The sequence below is a fragment of the Fukomys damarensis genome, unplaced genomic scaffold (assembly GCF_012274545.1).
Source record: "Fukomys damarensis isolate Sample0158 unplaced genomic scaffold, DMR_v1.0_HiC HiC_scaffold_12, whole genome shotgun sequence".
Classification (NCBI taxonomy): domain Eukaryota; kingdom Metazoa; phylum Chordata; class Mammalia; order Rodentia; family Bathyergidae; genus Fukomys; species Fukomys damarensis.
In genome coordinates this window covers 37,136,429-37,153,367 of record NW_022900924.1, presented here as the reverse complement: position 1 = coordinate 37,153,367, position 16,939 = coordinate 37,136,429, and the positions used below count along the sequence as shown (strand labels likewise).

At 34.2% G+C, this 16,939-nt stretch overlaps 1 pseudogene; it reads right to left on the bottom strand.

The window, feature by feature from the left end:
* Positions 1-16,574: 16,574 nt before the first annotated feature.
* Positions 16,575-16,670, bottom strand: LOC117285780 (annotated as a pseudogene).
* Positions 16,671-16,939: the final 269 nt, after the last annotated feature.

Here is a 16,939-nt window from a genome sequence, read left to right as displayed (position 1 = left end):
ATGGTTAGCAGTCTCCCACAATCTCGTTACCAGATTATAAGGAAAGAAATCTCAGATCAAATTCTTATACACAGAGGGATTTACTGGTCAATTAAACATAATAAGAAGCAGAGAATCGCTTACATAAGTGGGTCTGTCACCTTGGAGAAATGGCAACTCTTTTAAATGCCGAAACCTCTGCATTAGAGGATGGTTCCCTAGGACAACATAACAGTGCTTCTGGAAGCTGCTTTGATACTCGTGCTCATGCACTCGTGTTAATTTGCCAGGGCTGGATGCACGGATGCTGCCCCATGAAGCTTTGAAACCACTTCCATGAACTCAAGCTACTCACCACTGTGTTCTTGTCTCTTGTTCTTGCAGAGGATTGGAAGGACAATGGTTCTCATGGTACTTTGGCTAATGAATATTTGTTGAATAAGTGTAATTTTGCCAGTCAGAGCCCAGTTCTAACATTTACCATGCTAATTAAAAGACAGTCATTTCACTCCTAAAATTCTTGTTCTCACAAGAACCAGGCGGGGATCAAGTTGTGGAAAAAAGAAGTACTTGGAATGGTCACTTCTGCCTTGTAGACTTCTGATAAAATTTACATGACTTTCGCTGGAAGATATATTTGTTATTCTGGGAATTGTCCTTAGAGTGGAATCGTAAGTTGATTTGAACACACATAATGTTACACTGTTTATATTGAAGCATTTTTAAGGTTAATCACAGTTATCACAACATTTATAAGTGTAATACAAGGATGATCAAAATAGCTAGTGAATGTTTAAATTTTAAAAAAATTTACAATAAAACACACATTGCAAAGAATACCTCCTAAAAATACACCTCCTTTCAAAAACACCTACCCCATGGTTCTTGGTGCTTTTCAGAGAAGTTCTGAAAGTCCTGTTTGGTGAGTATCTTTACAAGATGTGGTAAAAGACACAGTGAATGCTACTGCTGAATGCCGTCCAGTGGAAATAAATGCAGGCTTATAGGAACACTATGGTGTGTCTTTATCCACCTTATTCACTGGATCTGACACTGCAAATTCTGACTCTTCCCCAAAGTCAAAATGACTGTGAAAGGGTGAAAGTTTTGAATCAATTCATGATTTGGAAATAGCTCTTATAGAATAACTAAGACACTCATAAGAGAGGACTTCTCAGAACTGCTTCAGAAAGTGGCAAGCACATCAGATAGGCGTGTTCAGAGCTAGGGAGAGTATTTTGAGGTGGATCACTGGCAATGTGTTGTACTACAAATTGTTAAAAACATAATTTACAATGTGTTTTAATCTTACCTTCCATATGGTATAAATATGGCATTATATAGACTTTATTTTTAGTATAACCTTTTGTGTTATTTCTTCATTATTTTTCCCTTTAAATTCTCTGATTTGAGAAAATGTTATGCCTGTTTACCTGCATCCCTTTCCTTTTAAAAACTATTTCATTTTATAGATTGAAACAATTCTGTTGAAATATAAATTCCATAAACTTTACCCATTTAAAGAACACCATTCAATGAGTTTTAATAACTTTACTGATTTGTACAACCAGCTTTGTAATCCATTTCAGGCATTTCCCCTCCCCACTGTGATCTCTCCTGTGATTTACAGTTAGTCCCTTTTTCCACACTCAGCCCTAGATCTACTTTCTGGGTCTGTAGATTTACCATTCTTCCTTTTTTTATAATGTTCATTGGAAACCAAATGACAAATCTCTCCTATATTGTTTTTAATATTTTCACATTTGTTCATGGTGTGGATATGTAATAGTTATATTTGGTTCTTTCCCTATTGTTGTAAGTCAGTGAATGTGAATATACTTTCTGTGTTTTAGGTCTTTGGATACTTTCTTGGTGCATGCTCATGTAATCTGTGATTTTCTTTCTCTTAAGAAGTTTATCTATTTGAATTCATTGTCTTTTGTTTGTGTTTTGTTGAATTTATAAATTTGTTTTATCTTTATATTATAGATATTAGTATTTTTACAGTTATTATTCTCAAATTGAATTGTTTATACCAACAGAGTATGAGACATAAAATCTTTGCTGTAATGGTAGTTTGTCAAAGTGGTCTTTGTGGCTATGATAGACTAATGGGACGAATTTTGCGTATCTTTCATGGACATACATTTACTGAAACTCTCCTGCTTCTTTTAAAATCTATATGTGTCTTTGTATACGCTTAAAAAATTGCATTATTCAATTCTTGCATCACCCCCAACTATGTTAATTAGATCTGTCCAGTTTTGACAGAAACATATCGAAGACATTCACAGTAACTGCCTTTTTAGTCTCTGCTATTTCGGCACTATAAAAAACTTCTGGCTTTGTGAATTAGCAGCAATATTGATTATTATATACAGGTTTATCACAGCTACAACTTCAAGCTTGTTTTTACTACCATATAATAACTGATTAAATTTCGTGATTATGTAATATCCATCTTTATCTAAATGTCATACTAAATTTTAAATGCTTTTTGATTGATAATTTTCTCTTCCTTTCACCTCACTTTCTGTTTGGTGTTTCTTACATGATACCTCTGTCTACCCTTGTAACTTTAAAAATATTATATACTTCCAAACAGTCTGTAGGGGGTCCTTTTGCCTCTCCCTCCCAGACTGCTGCTGGAGTCTCTTTTAGAATTTATTTAATCTCACTTTCTTGTCCTTTCTTAGCCTCTAGTTTTACTTTCTTTTTATTTTCTTTTCTTTATTGTTTTTGTTTTGGTCAAAATTTTATTTAAACTGCCCATCTTCCCTTTGTTAATTTGGAAATGCTTTTCCTTCATTTTTTAAACTCCGTTTGGATTAGCTTTACTATTCCCTCTCCCATCTGATTCCTCTGTTTTGGTGAGGTAATTTAGCAACCATATTATTAATAAGAAACATTATTTTTTCCTTGGTTAGGAAATTTTCTGAAGTGCTTTCCCAGAGATAGTACACTATAATTCTCTGTTCTTAGATATACAAATATTCATTTTTCACTTCATTTAGTAACATTTCATACAATATCATATAACTGATTTATCATTTGAGTACAGGATTCTTGAACTAAAGTTCTTTTCTCTCAGTAGTTTTGTGAATGCTATTCCACTGGCTGCTAGATACTACATACAGAAAGTGAGATGTTTCATACTAATATGATTTTAATTTCCATTTTACTTAAGTTAAAACTGGAAAGTCTGCAGTTTAAAAAATAATTATCTTCAAAGTTCAGGAAGTTTACCAAGGTATGCTTAGTCGTATATTTTAGCTTTCATTCATTTCTCCAGCCTTCAGTGAGGTCTTTAGATTTGCAGACTCCAGTCTCTCCCTATCATTAGGAAAATTTCCTTCTAACATTTATTTGTTTTTTCTCCATCTGTTTATATTTCTATGGAATGAATAATATCATCATGTTAGGTCTTCTAAATCTTTTCTATGATTCTCTTATTTTATTCTCCCTTGGTGATTTTCATCACTATAGCTTGCTTTCTACTTTAAGATAATGTGAGATTTTTTCACACTTGATTCTTCAAATAACTAATTTGGGCCTCAATAGTGCTGTATCCTTTAACTCATCTGTTGAAATTTAAATTGGGACATTATATCTTTTAGTCTCAGGAAGTCTTTATGTGTCACTTGAAAAATTCTGCAGTGCATGTATTTTTATTCAGGTCTTAATATATCTCCTCTAGCAGTTCTATATTTCAAGATATCTGATTGTTTTTCTTGATCCACAACTCTAGCTTTTCAACTCTTTCAGCTGTGTTGTCATTTTTCTTGATTTTTCCATGCCAGGTTGGTCAATTCCAATATTTTAAGTAGTAACATATTTAAAGATATTTAAGATGGTGCACTGTTACCTAAGTTGTTGGGCTCTAATCCGTTGCTGGTACATATTACCTGGTTTCTGGTTTCTCCACTCACTCTTCATTTCTGGGATTATCCTTTTCATCTTTTGGTTTTCTGGGGTGATAACGCCAGACTACAACAAAGCATCTGATGATCTCTGAGAACAAGTCTTTTCCCTGGCTGTGACATTTTGTCCTTATTTCTGAGCCTTGAAGCTATATTTCAGGTGCTTGTCAAGGCATAGGTAATGTGGTTTCTCATCAATTCTTTCTGCTATGACCATAATAGAGTCCAAGTCTAATTTAAGCAAAGTCTCAGCAGGCCAAAAACCAACATGATTTTGAACTCCTGAGAAAGCAATGTATTTAACTTCATTATTTATGGAACATAAAGTAATTGTTCTATGTTCTCTAAGACTTTAAAAATACATCTTTCCTAAAAGATATAGAGGTGGGATAGGTTGAGAAAAGAGTCACTGTGGCATACAACCAGCTTCTTATATTCATAATGCCTTGTCCATTGCTTTGATTGGATTTTCAAATTATTCTGTGACCCATAAAGTAATTGCTTCTCAGATAATAATAACTTAAGCTGCCAAAGTCATTACCATGCCTTTAATACAGCAGTCTCAGGATGACTTTGCATGTGGATGACAAGGCCTATTGAGATTCACTAGCACTGGTATCTGTTTATCTATTCTACCAGACAGTGGGCTACAGTTTCTATGTTTTGCAACTTGATTTTTTTTCCTATAGGATACAACATCATAAATCTGGCCTATTATATGGATTTTGCCAGATACTTACCCTTCTTTAGAACAAAAATACACCTCAAATCCTGTAAATATTTGGTCTTTAAAAGTGTCTAAATGCTGTAGCACTATAAAAATTGATTTTCAAAAGCTACATTGTGTGCTAATGCATATGATTGTTAGATGCTGATTAAAAAATAATTCAGAAATCTTGACTGGGTCTTAACATCTCACACTTCAGGATGTGAAACAAACTTTAAAGATGTTTTAGAACAATTTCTCTTAGTGCCACATAGTTAGTTAGATTTCACCTTAATTCCCTGGAGAGCCTAAATGAAAACCTCATGTCAGTCCATCTATTTATTGGAAAAACTGTGACTGTTAAAAAGATCTTGAAATATTGGGCTTGAATCTATCTCTTTGAAATTATGACCATCAGTTCCACCTTTGGAGCATCAATTTTGCAGAATATCACCTTAATGAAAACATTTGTCTCTTCAAGGAAAGTATATATGCCACAATATTTTCTAAAGAGATATACCTGTTTAAATGTTTTATTAAGTAGAACCTTAAATGATGCATAGATCTTGTAATTTTACCTTGGAATATTCTGAACCAGTTAGGCAAAATAGGCATAGATACTGAATACAATCTTAGGAAATTTCATTATAAAATTTAGGATTTAATGCTAAAAGGAACTTAACACATCACCCCCTAACTCATTAAATTTATTTTACCCAGGAGGATATAGAAGTCGAGATAAAATGAAATTTCTTTGAAACATCAAGCCCAATGTTGCCTACCATTGAGAGCTCTTTGCCACCTATGTAGCAATTCTAGAGACCACTAATGACCAGAGATTACCACCCCTGTTAGAATGAATATTATCAAAAAGGCAGAAAAGAAGAAATGCTGGTGAGGATGTGGAGGTGGAGAAAAGGAAAATCTCATACATTGTTGGTAGGAATGTAAATTAGTACTACCATTGTGGAAAACTGTATAAAGGATGAAAAAAAAAATCCGTCAACTAGAAATAGAAATCTCCCATGATGCACCAACCCCACTTCTGGGTGTATATCCAAAGGAAAAGGATCAGTGTGTTAGTGAGACATCTGCACTCACGTATTTGCTGTGACACTGTTTACGATAGCCAAGATTTACAAGCCACCGAAATTTTCATTGACATATTAATGGTTAAAGAAAATAGGACACATGTAGACAGTGGAATATTGTTCAGTTATTAAGAATAAAAGTCTTGTCATTTTCAGCACCATGGATGAAACTGGTGAACGTTGTTTTCAGTGAAATAAGACAGATAACAGAAAGATAAATGTCACATTTTCTTATATATAGAAAATAAAAAGTGAATGTTAAAGAAGTAGAGAATAGTGATTACTAGAACATGCAAAGGGTGTGGAGGAGGGAGGAAAGTAGGAAAGGGGAGAAGGTAGTTAATGGGTACAGGGGTGCAGAGGATCCCAATATTGATTATGCCCAAAGCAAGCTGTAAGCAGTGCAGGCTGTGAAGAGTTAACCCCACAACTGGCTTGTTTTGAAAAGTGAGTCCAGCTCTAGTGCCAAGGCCAGAGTAACTTGCATCCAAATCCGGTTCCCACAACTGAAACCTTCTTACTAGAAGGACAATGTTCTAATTACAACCGGTTTTATCTATTCTGTTCATAATTTGAGAATGCTTTGTGTTTTTCCTTTACAAACCTTGTCTCCATTAATTTCCATAGTAACCTCACGTAGTCCCATCCTCACACATAGTTCGCCTTTACCCCAATTTATGACCAACAAATTCATAAAGGCACTTGGATGGACCAATGCCTTTGCTAAAGCAGCATTGGCCATCCTGGCTCCCTGGTATTCTGTCTCTCTTAAATTTTTTAGTTTTTAGGCTTGCATCGTACACTGAGAAGGAGACTGGAGCCTACAGCAGAGGTTTCTGGTAATGTTTCAGGGGTTTCCAGAACAGGGATGCATTTTAAAACAGGAATAACACCTACTGTTGTATAGCAAAGTAGGATAACTATGGTTGACAACAATTAATTGAATATTTTTGAGTCACAGAGGAATTTGAGTGTTTCTTATGGAAATAAAAATATATATATTTGAGGTAGAAGAAATATCAATTATTTTAGCTAATCATTACACTTGGTATACATGTATGGAAATGTTGCCCTGTACCCCTAAATATATACAATTGCTGTTTCAATTAAAATATATATTTAAATGAATACTTAGTAATTAAAGGATTCGATAAATGTTAAGAAGTAGATATCAAAATGGAATGGAATGATTTACAAGTCACAGAAACTAACATGAACAGATTTTAGATACTGAAGAGACAATAAATATAACATCATTATTTGTGGAAGACAAATTAGTTACTGCCAGGTGCTATGTTATAATTCTTTAAAAATAAGTCCATTCTTAAGTCTTGTCTCTAAGAAATTTTCAAACTTACAGCATAAAACTTAAGTAACTACCTACTAAGTGCTATGTAGACCTAACCCAATATGAAAAATGAGAGAAAGTAATAGAAAATTCACCATAGCTTAAAAATTGATATATGGCTAACATGACTGAACTGGTGATTTATCACATTTTGACAAGAAAGAAATTAATACCAAAAGTTAAAAATAAATAATAAAAAGTTTCTTTTATTAAAGGATAAGAGACCTTTTAAGAAGCATCTTAATTAATGACTCCAGATGACATGTGTCCATGATATTAAGGGAATTTACCTGTTGAATTATTTATAGGTGAAAAACTAAGAAGAAAGAGAAAAGTCTTCAAAGGAAATTGAAGACTATTAAAAAACAGCTCTTTTTTATGTTTCTGATATATTTAGGGAAGGTGATTCAAAATCTGTTTTCCCTTGGGAAGATATTACTGCTTTTTTTTATTGCTCTCTTCTGAGTGGTTGAATATGTATGCAATAGAGAACTTGGCATTGTAATTTTGTGCTTTATGATGGACTGAGAAATTTGTCTGTCTGTCTGCTCCCATATGGTGGCATGCAATAATACAAAGACAAAGGTATTACAATAGAAACACAGAAGATATTTACCAAAATGATTATTTTGATTATTTGGGCCATCAATGTAGAATACAATCACCTCAGGATTACAGCTTCTTGAGGCTCAATTTATGCTTAATTTGTCTTTGTGTTCATACTACAGCATTAAGCTGAAGCCATACTTTATTTTCACTCTCCTTCTTTCCTTAAACATTTGAATAATCTCCAGTCAAACACTGAAATATTTAGTGAACAAAACTAAAAAAATCAAAACAAAGTATTTGTATATGCTGCCACCCCACATGGTACACATTTCTTTTCTTAGGGAATGCAATATTTTAACAATGAAGAGATAACAAATTGCAAGACCATTTCTCAGTTATACTAGTAGATATAAAAATATGTGATTTCATTTCATCAATGTAGTGGACAAAGAAGAATTATTGTTTCTTTTACTTCATGGCTCTGGTGAGTCCTCAGGAAGTGTAGTTGAAAAATCAATTTTCCAGGCTGAAGTCTTTGCTGGTCATGGTTCAGGGATTAGAGAAATTCAATTTGAGAAAAATATTGGTCTGCCTGAAGTGTCCCTAATAGCTTATCCTTTTGAAGTGATGTGAAGGCTTCCCTTCACATCAATATACAAGTTGGGATTTTCATCTGTTAATATAAAATTTACCCCCTTGCTCCTTATATAATGGATACTCAAAACCTGTAGATTTTCTTTTTACCTTCATTCAGAAACAAAAGGTATGTATGCTTCACAAGAGCGTTTAAATGTATACCAATTTCTGGGTACTATTAAGACCTGCTGATAAGAGTGGTGTAAAGGATATGTTTTCCATCCACTCGTCTATGAAGACTGATTTCCATTCTTGTGGCATATGTCATCATAAATATCACTGGTAAGATGAAATTCCTCAAGGGGGTCACATTTAAAAGCAGGAACAACTTTAGCAACCAGTGAGTAGGAAAGACAGTGACAAATAACAAGGGTTTTCCTTATACCCATCAGTTGAACCTATCTGGGTGTTAGATGATATACTTTTTTTTAAAATTCAAAATCCCTATTCCTTGGATGAAGGATAAAATTTTAAACCAGTAATGATCAAGGCAGTATTTCAGATATTTTCTTTTTGTGTTTTCTGGATCTGTTGTTTCCTCTTTTTCAATTGGCATTGAAACTGTTTTATGGTCCAGAACATATTGGATACTTTTTAGTTTTACTTATTCTGTGCCAATTCTTGTGATTTCATTTTTTCTTACTCTTCACATGCTTACTTTATAGCATCTCATATTTCCCTGATGCTATTACCAATTTGAAATTCTGTTCCTTTTGATGTTGGAGGAAATTAAGGAGGAATGATAGTTCTTGCTCTACAGGGACCTCAGAAGGTTTTTCTCGGAGCTCACCACAATGTTCTATGGAGATACATTTCATGGTTGGTCATGGTTTATGAAGGAAAATGAATATCTTCTGGGCTGCATAATATTTAGAAGACTTTTTTTTAATTGCTCAAATGGTGAACCTTTTCTTCAAGTGACTGTTACTGTCTCTTATCAGTGAATCTGCAAAGATGAGGATGTTGTTCTGAAGGTAGTAGCTTAAACAATTATGGAGATTTTTAAAGTCTTTCATACCCACACTTCCAGTTTTTAATGTACAAATTCTATGCCAATATATTAAAACAACCATACTGCTCATAATATAAAGTTTAAAAGAATAAAATCAATAATCATTATGAATCTGATATAGGAATGAATATCACACTGTGGTTCTCAGTTCCTTTGAGTTTCATAAAGTGTATGATCTGATTTTATTTTCTAGTTTTTGTACCAGGGATCAAACTTGGGACCTTGTGTATGTGAGGAAGGTGGCAGAATCACTGAGCTAAATCCCCAGCCCCATAAAGCATATGATCTAAGAGCAATGGAAATCTCTTTTAGATTTTCCAGATGGGAGCCATGTGGAGCTTTGCTTTCGGGGTTACATCTCGTTGCCTTCGTTAGCTTTGGTTTTCCTCTCTTATGAAATTGTCTTCTCTGCAGGAAAGTTTTACAACCCAATCTTGAACTCATTAGCCATTATTTTTCTGCAGCAATGTCTACAGAAACTGAATCACACATTGGGCAGAGGGAATTCTTTTAGAAGCTCAATTGCCCTTAATTATGGAGATTATCCAGTAATTCTCTGACCCCTTACATAGGGAGGATGTCCATTCTCATCAGACTTTTGGAAATCTCTCCTGACTTGATTAGCATCTTGCTTCTTTTAAGTAGACTGGAGTATTCTTTCCCCAAAGAAATAGTCCATATTGCTTAGAGGCTTACAAGCACACTAATCTATTGTCATGAGTCACTGGGTAGAAAACATCAAGTTTTCCTGAAGTGTTAATTGCTGGCACTTCTTCTGTCCATGTAAACCCATACAATTTGTACCTACATATTCCACCCTGATGTCTGTTCTCTAGAACAGTGTGTGATTCACACCAGGCTATCCAAGGACACACAACTGGCTGTTAGCAAAGGGAGAACTAGAACTCAGCTTTCTATCAATTCATAGCTCTTTCTGCAACACACATGACTTTGACTCCTGGCAGCAAAATTTACTTAATAAATAGACATAAATTATACTCTCAGGATATGTTAGTCATAAAACAGGAAAATGACAGGAAAGCATCTGGTCTATTATGTTTCTTTATTATTCACTTTCTCTGAGGATTTTCAGATTTTGAAAGAGAGGTGTGGAGAATTCACAATGAAGAGATAATTTTGTTTTGTGTTTTGATTGAACCTAAATATTCACCTACCTTGATTTTTCAGCTCAAAAGCTGCTACAGTGATAGGCAGCTGTACATTCAAGAGTGTAATACCTCTCAGAATACAGAATGAAAATATATTTGTCTTTGAAATTCACAAAGGGAATAGGAGGAACCATGGCTTCTTTGTGATGAAACAAATACTTTCTGGCATGAGAAGTCTGATCAGTATAGCTTGCTGAGTTGTCTTTGTAATCAATAGTGAGTGCCCCATTCCATAAATGATATGGATCCTTCAATCCATTCACTAAATTATTCTTGATTCACCTTCTGGCCAGTTTTATCACAGTGCTTTGTAGTGACTAATACTGACTTTAAACTTGCTTTGAAAAATAGAGAAAGTCAAGCATGATGCACTGTAGTAAAGCACAAATATGACTAGATTCTTTTCTTCCCATTTGTCAGCCTATAAGAAAATGATTTGCTAAAAGTAAAATTTTAGTTGATAAGTAGAACAAGAAGTGTTTAAAACTGTATTATCTTTTAACAAATGAGTCCATGCTTCTACTTAATCACTAATTTCTAAAGCATTACGTGATAGGCAGGAGATGCCAAGCTAATAGGCCAAATCCAGTCTGATGCATATTGTCCATGGCTGTTACTATGTTATGATAGCTGAGTTGAGTAGTTGCAACACAGACTTTATGACACACACAGTCTAATATTTATTTATTTATTTATTTATTTTTCCTCATTGAGTTTATTGATACATTTTAGGTATACAGTACAGTTACATTCATTATTGGGATCTTGTACCTTTACATGACAGGTCTTGGATCTCATTTTTTCCACATTTCCCTGCCCTCCCTTCAACGCTTCTCCCTCCCCCTTTACAAACACTTCATTTCCATTTCTTCATTTTCTCATATTTTTTTCTTTTACCTTATTAGCTTTCCCCTACCCTGCCCACTTTCCCTACCAAAGTCTAATATTTATTATTTGGCTCTTTACAAGAAAAATTTACTAATCCTTAGTATAGACAGTGATTTTTATAAAATATTGCATTTTTTGCCATTGCTATTAATCCAAGTGCTATCTATTATCTTTTATTTGAATTGTTAATTTATTTTCTAAGTAGGATTTCATAATTGTTCTTAGCTGTAAATATGCCTACTAACTTATTTTTAATATCTTTTGATCATAATGAGAGGTCTACATAATCATAATAGGTAATACTATTTTTATCAGAATAAGAAAAGGCATAATTAAGAATTGATTTTTGTGTATTGATCTTGTTTCCAGCTACTCTTCTGAATTTGATTATTAAGTCTAAAAGACTTTTGGTGATATTCTTGGGATCTTCTATATAGAGTATCATGTCATCTGCAAATTGTGGCAATTTAATTTCTTCACTTCTAATCTTTATTCCTTTTATTTCTTTCTCCTGTCTAATTGCTGTGGCTAATGTTTCCAGAATTAAATTGAATGGAAGTGGTGACAGTGGATATTCTTGTGTTGTTTCTGATTTTAGTATGAAGGATTTCAGTTTTTGACATCATACCAAAGCAATATATGCTAACCCATATTTTTAGTGGCCCAGTTTGTAATAGTTAAGTCTTGGAAACAGCCCAGATGCCCATCAACCACTGACTGGATAAAGAAGATGTGTTTTTTATTTTAAAAATAAAATGGAGTACTACTCAGTCATAAAGAATGATAAACAAGAGGCATTTATAACTAAATGGATACACATGTAGGCCATACTCTTAAGTGAAATAAATAGGAAGCACTGTAAATACCAACTAGTTTTTCTGATGTGAGAAATTTAAAGTGTAAATAAGGACAAAATGTATAATAGAAAATGTGAACCTTTAATCCACTTGGATTTTAATTTGGTGCATGGTGAAAGATAAGGGTCCCGTTTTAATCTTTGGCAGGTTGGGATCCAGTTTTTCCAACACCATTTATTAAAGAGGCTACTTTTCCTCCACCGAGGATGGTCAGTTCCTTTGTCAAAGATGACATAACTGAGTACATCTGGATTTGTTTTTGTGTCTTTCGATTTGTTGCACTGATCCTCAGGTCTGTTTCTTTGTCAGTACCATGCTGTTTTTATCACAGTGGCTTTGTAGTATATAGTTTCAAATTGGGAATTGTTATACCCACTGCCATGTCTCTGTTGCCTAGGATGGTTTTTGCTATTCTAGGTCTCTTCTGATTCCAAATGAATTTTTGGATTCTTTTTTCTAGTTCTGTGAAATATAGTGTTGGAATTTCAATTGGCATTGCATTGAATCTGTATAGCAGTTTTACTAGTATGGCCATTTTCATTATGTTGATTCTTCCTACCCAGGAGTGGGAAATATCTTTCCATTTTCTTATATCCGCTTCAATTGGACCCTTATCTTTCACCATGAGCTAAATTAAAATCCAAGTGGATTAAAGATCTAAATATTAAAACAGAAACACTAACTTGCTGGAAGATAAGTTTGGCAGAACTTTTGAAGACATTGGCATAGGAAAAGACTTTATGAACAAATCCTCAACAGCACGGGAACTAGCACAAAGAATCAACAACCGGGATCTCATTTTATTAAAAAGCTTCTGCACTGCAAAAGAAAACATCAACAGAACTAAGAGACAACCTACAGTGTGGGAAAAATTTTTTACCAGCTGCTCCTCAGAGAAAGGACTATTATCTAGAATATATAAAGAACTCAAAACAGCCACCCCCCCAAATATAAAGACCCAATTCAAAAATGGGCATCTGAAACGAAGAGATATTTCTCAGATAAAAAGTAAAAGAAGCAAGTAAATATATGAAAAAATGTTCCATATCACTGGTCATTTGAGAGATGCAAATGAAAACACACCGAGATTTCACCTCACCCCAGAAAGAATGGCTGCTATCAAGAAATCAAACAATAACAAATGTTGGAGGGGTTGTGGGGAGAAAGGAACCCTTCTCTACTGTTGGTAGGAGTTCAGACTGGTACAACCACTATGGAAATCAACATGGAGATACCTCAAAGAGCTGGAACTAGAGGTTCCATTTGACCCAGCCATCCCTATTGCTATCTTTCCAAAAGAACTAAAAGAATCATATCACAGTGATGTATGCGCACCCATGTTTATAGCGCCACAGTTTGTAATAGCTAAAACTTGGAAACAGCCCACCTGCCCATCAGTTGGAAACTGGATAAAGAAAATGTGGTTTTTCTATAAAATGGAATACTACTCAGCCATAAAGAATGAGAAATTAGATTCATTCATAGGAAAATGGATACATATTAAGGATATATTCCTAAGTGAAATAAATAAGTCACACATGTGTAAATACCGAATAGTTTTTGCCTTTCACTCTGTTAATGTAATGTGTTATATTTATTGATTTACATCGGTTGAACCATCCTTGCATCCCTTGTATAAATCCAAATTGGTCAGGTTATATGACCTTCTTGATGACTCTCTGTATTCTGTTTGCTAGTATCTTATTGAGGATTTTGGTATTTATGTTCATTAGGGAGATTGATCTGTAGTTCTCTTTTTTGGTTCAGTATTTCTCTGTTTTTGGAATGAAATTAACACTTGCTTCCAGGAATGAATTTGGAAGTATTGCTTCCCTTTCAATTTCATTGAAAAGTTTAAAGAGTAATGGCAGTAGTTTTTCTCTAAATGTCTTGCAGAATTCAGCAGTAAAGTTATCAGGACTGGGCTTTTCTTCATTGGTAATTTTTAATTATATTTTCAATTTCACTGTTTATAATTGAGGTGTTTAGAATTTTTTTATCTTCCTCGTTCAACTTTGGTAATTCATAAGTATGTAGAAATCTGTCCATTTCTTTTTTCTGTGTTTTCAATTTTATTAGAGTATAGGTTCTCCAAGTAGGTATTGAAAATCCCCTGGATTTCTGATGGATCTGTTGTGACTTCACCTTTTTCATTCCTAATTGCATGGATGTGAGACTTTTCTTTCCTCTTTTTGACAAGGTGGCTAAGGGTTTATCAATTTTATTAATTCTTTTAAAAAACTATCTCTTCAATTCATTGATATTTTTTATCGTTCTCTCAGTTTCCATTTCATTGATTTGTGCTCTGATCTTTATAATTTCCTCCCTTGTACAAGCTTTGGGTTTTTCTTGCTCTTCTTTTACTAGGAGCTTAAGAGTTATCATTAGGTTGTTTATTTGGGCTTGCTGTCTTTTCCTAGTGTGGGCATGTAGAACTGCTTTCATTGTGTTTCTTGGATTCCTGTATGTAGTATTGGCATTATCATTTATTTGTAAAAACTGACTAATTTCTTCTTTAATTTCCTCTGTGACACATTGATTGTTCAGGAGAGTGTTGTTCAATTTCCATGTATTTGTGATGTTCTTGTAGTTTCTTATGCTATTGATCTTCAGTTTAATTGCACTATGGTTTGATAATATACCGGGAATAACTTCAGTTACTTTTCATCTTGTTAAACATGTTGTATGAGCTAGTATGAGGTCTATTTTGAAGAATGACCCACGTGCAGCTGAATAGAATGTATATTCTGATTTTTGGGGTGGAACGCTCTGTAGACTTCTATCAAGTCCATTTGTTCAAAAGCTTGGTTCAGTTCTAATATCTTTTTGTATAGATGATCTGTCTATTTGTGATAGTGGGGTGTTTAGGTCCCCCACTACAATTGTATTAGTGCTTATTTGTTTTTTCTTGTCCTTTAATATTTGTTTTATATGGTTGGGGGCATTCATATTTGGTGTGTGTGTGTGTGTGTGTGTGTGTGTGTGTGTGTATGTGTGTGTGTATTTATGATTGTCATCTCTTCCTCTTGGATTGTTATTTTAGAAGGATATAGTGGCCTTCCTTGTCTCTCTGTTAGTTTTGTCTTGAAATTTACTTTGTCTGCAAATAAGTTAGCTACCCCTGCTTTTTTCTGGGCTCTTGTCACATGGAGAACTGTTTTCTATCCTTTTACTTTCAGTATATGAATTGCTTTTTGAACTAAGTGTGTTTCTTGTGTACAACATATTGTTGGATTTTTGCTTCTTAGTCCATTCTGCCCATCTGTTTCTTTTGACTGGAGAATTGTTATTATCATTGTGTTATTTTCCTGTTGTTGGCTTGTTTTTATTTTTTTCCTCTTTCCCTTTAATTTCTTGCCTTGCCTGCTGGATTTGCTCTATTGGGTCTCATGGAGTTTTGATCTTCTTTGTATTTTTCTAGGATATTATTTAGAATTGTCTGAAGTGCTGGTTTGGTATTCATGAAGTTTCTTAAGTGTTCTTTGTCATGAAAGTATCTTACTTCCCATCAATTCTGAATGATAGTTTTGCAGGATACATCATTCTAGGTTGGAGGTTGTTTTCTTTTAAGGCTTGAAATACTTCACTCCAGGCTCTCCTTGACCTGTGGGTTTGTGTTGAAAAGTCTGCTGTGATTCTCATGAGCTTTCCTTTGCATGTGATTTGTTTCTTTTCTCTTACTGCTTGCAGCCTTTTGTTCTTCTGTTGGGTTTCCTGGGATCTTGACTATTATATGTCTAGGTGTAGATATTTTTTTTATCAGAGCTAGTGGGCATCCTATATGCCTCATTTATCTCTATCTCAAATACTTTCCCTCTGTTTGGGAAGTTTTCTTTCATTAATTCTGTGAACAGTTTTTTTTTAAAGTCACTTGTACTTTCTCCTGCAACTTCATGGATTCCTATCAGTTGTATATTATTCTTATTTGTATGATCTAGGAGGTGTCGGATCAATTTCTCATGATCCCTTATTGTTTTTAAGAGAACTCTCTTTTCATTGTCACTGACTGCAGTCCTATCTTCTACATCTGAAATTCTGTCTTCACAATTTTTCATTCTGCTGCAAATGCTTTCTATAGAGTTTTTGATATCCTGGATATCTGTTTGAATCTGTTTCATAGATTCCATTTCTTTCCTATGTTGGGCATTCATAGTTTCCATTACTTTCCTATGCTGAGCACTCATGGCATCTATCATGGTCCTGAAGTTTTTTGGTCAGTTTCTGTTCTAGAGTTTCTAACCATGCCTTTCATTGTGCTCACCATCTCTATAGTTATCTGGGAAATTATTTCTGTTTGAATTTTTCTAGAGCATGATTGATCTGTTTTGTTATTTTCTGTGCTATTAGTTTAGGGTGTCCAGGTGGTTGATTATCAGACTTTTCCACCTTGCTTTCCCTAGAATTTGCCATTGGTGAACTGGAAGTCTGTATTTGTGCCTTGCTTGTTGTGAAGCCCAAGGGCTTCTTCCATCCTTGTTAAGGGGCATGATAACCTGTTCTCCTTTCATACAACACTATATACCTTGCTTAAGTCTGTTCTCATTTTTATTTTTGTTGTTGGTCCTGTCCTTGGTTTAATTTCTGGGTTAGTACTTTGATCTTCCTGATATAGCTGCTCTTTAGGTTTTGAGTCTCTAATGACTCAGAGACACTCATTTTCATAATATCAGGAAGGACAACTCACTAAATCAATCACAACCCTCAGCCCAGCTGATACAATTAGCAACACAATAGTATCAAGCACAGCTTAGAAATTGAAGATTTGTGGTAGTTTTAACCATGTG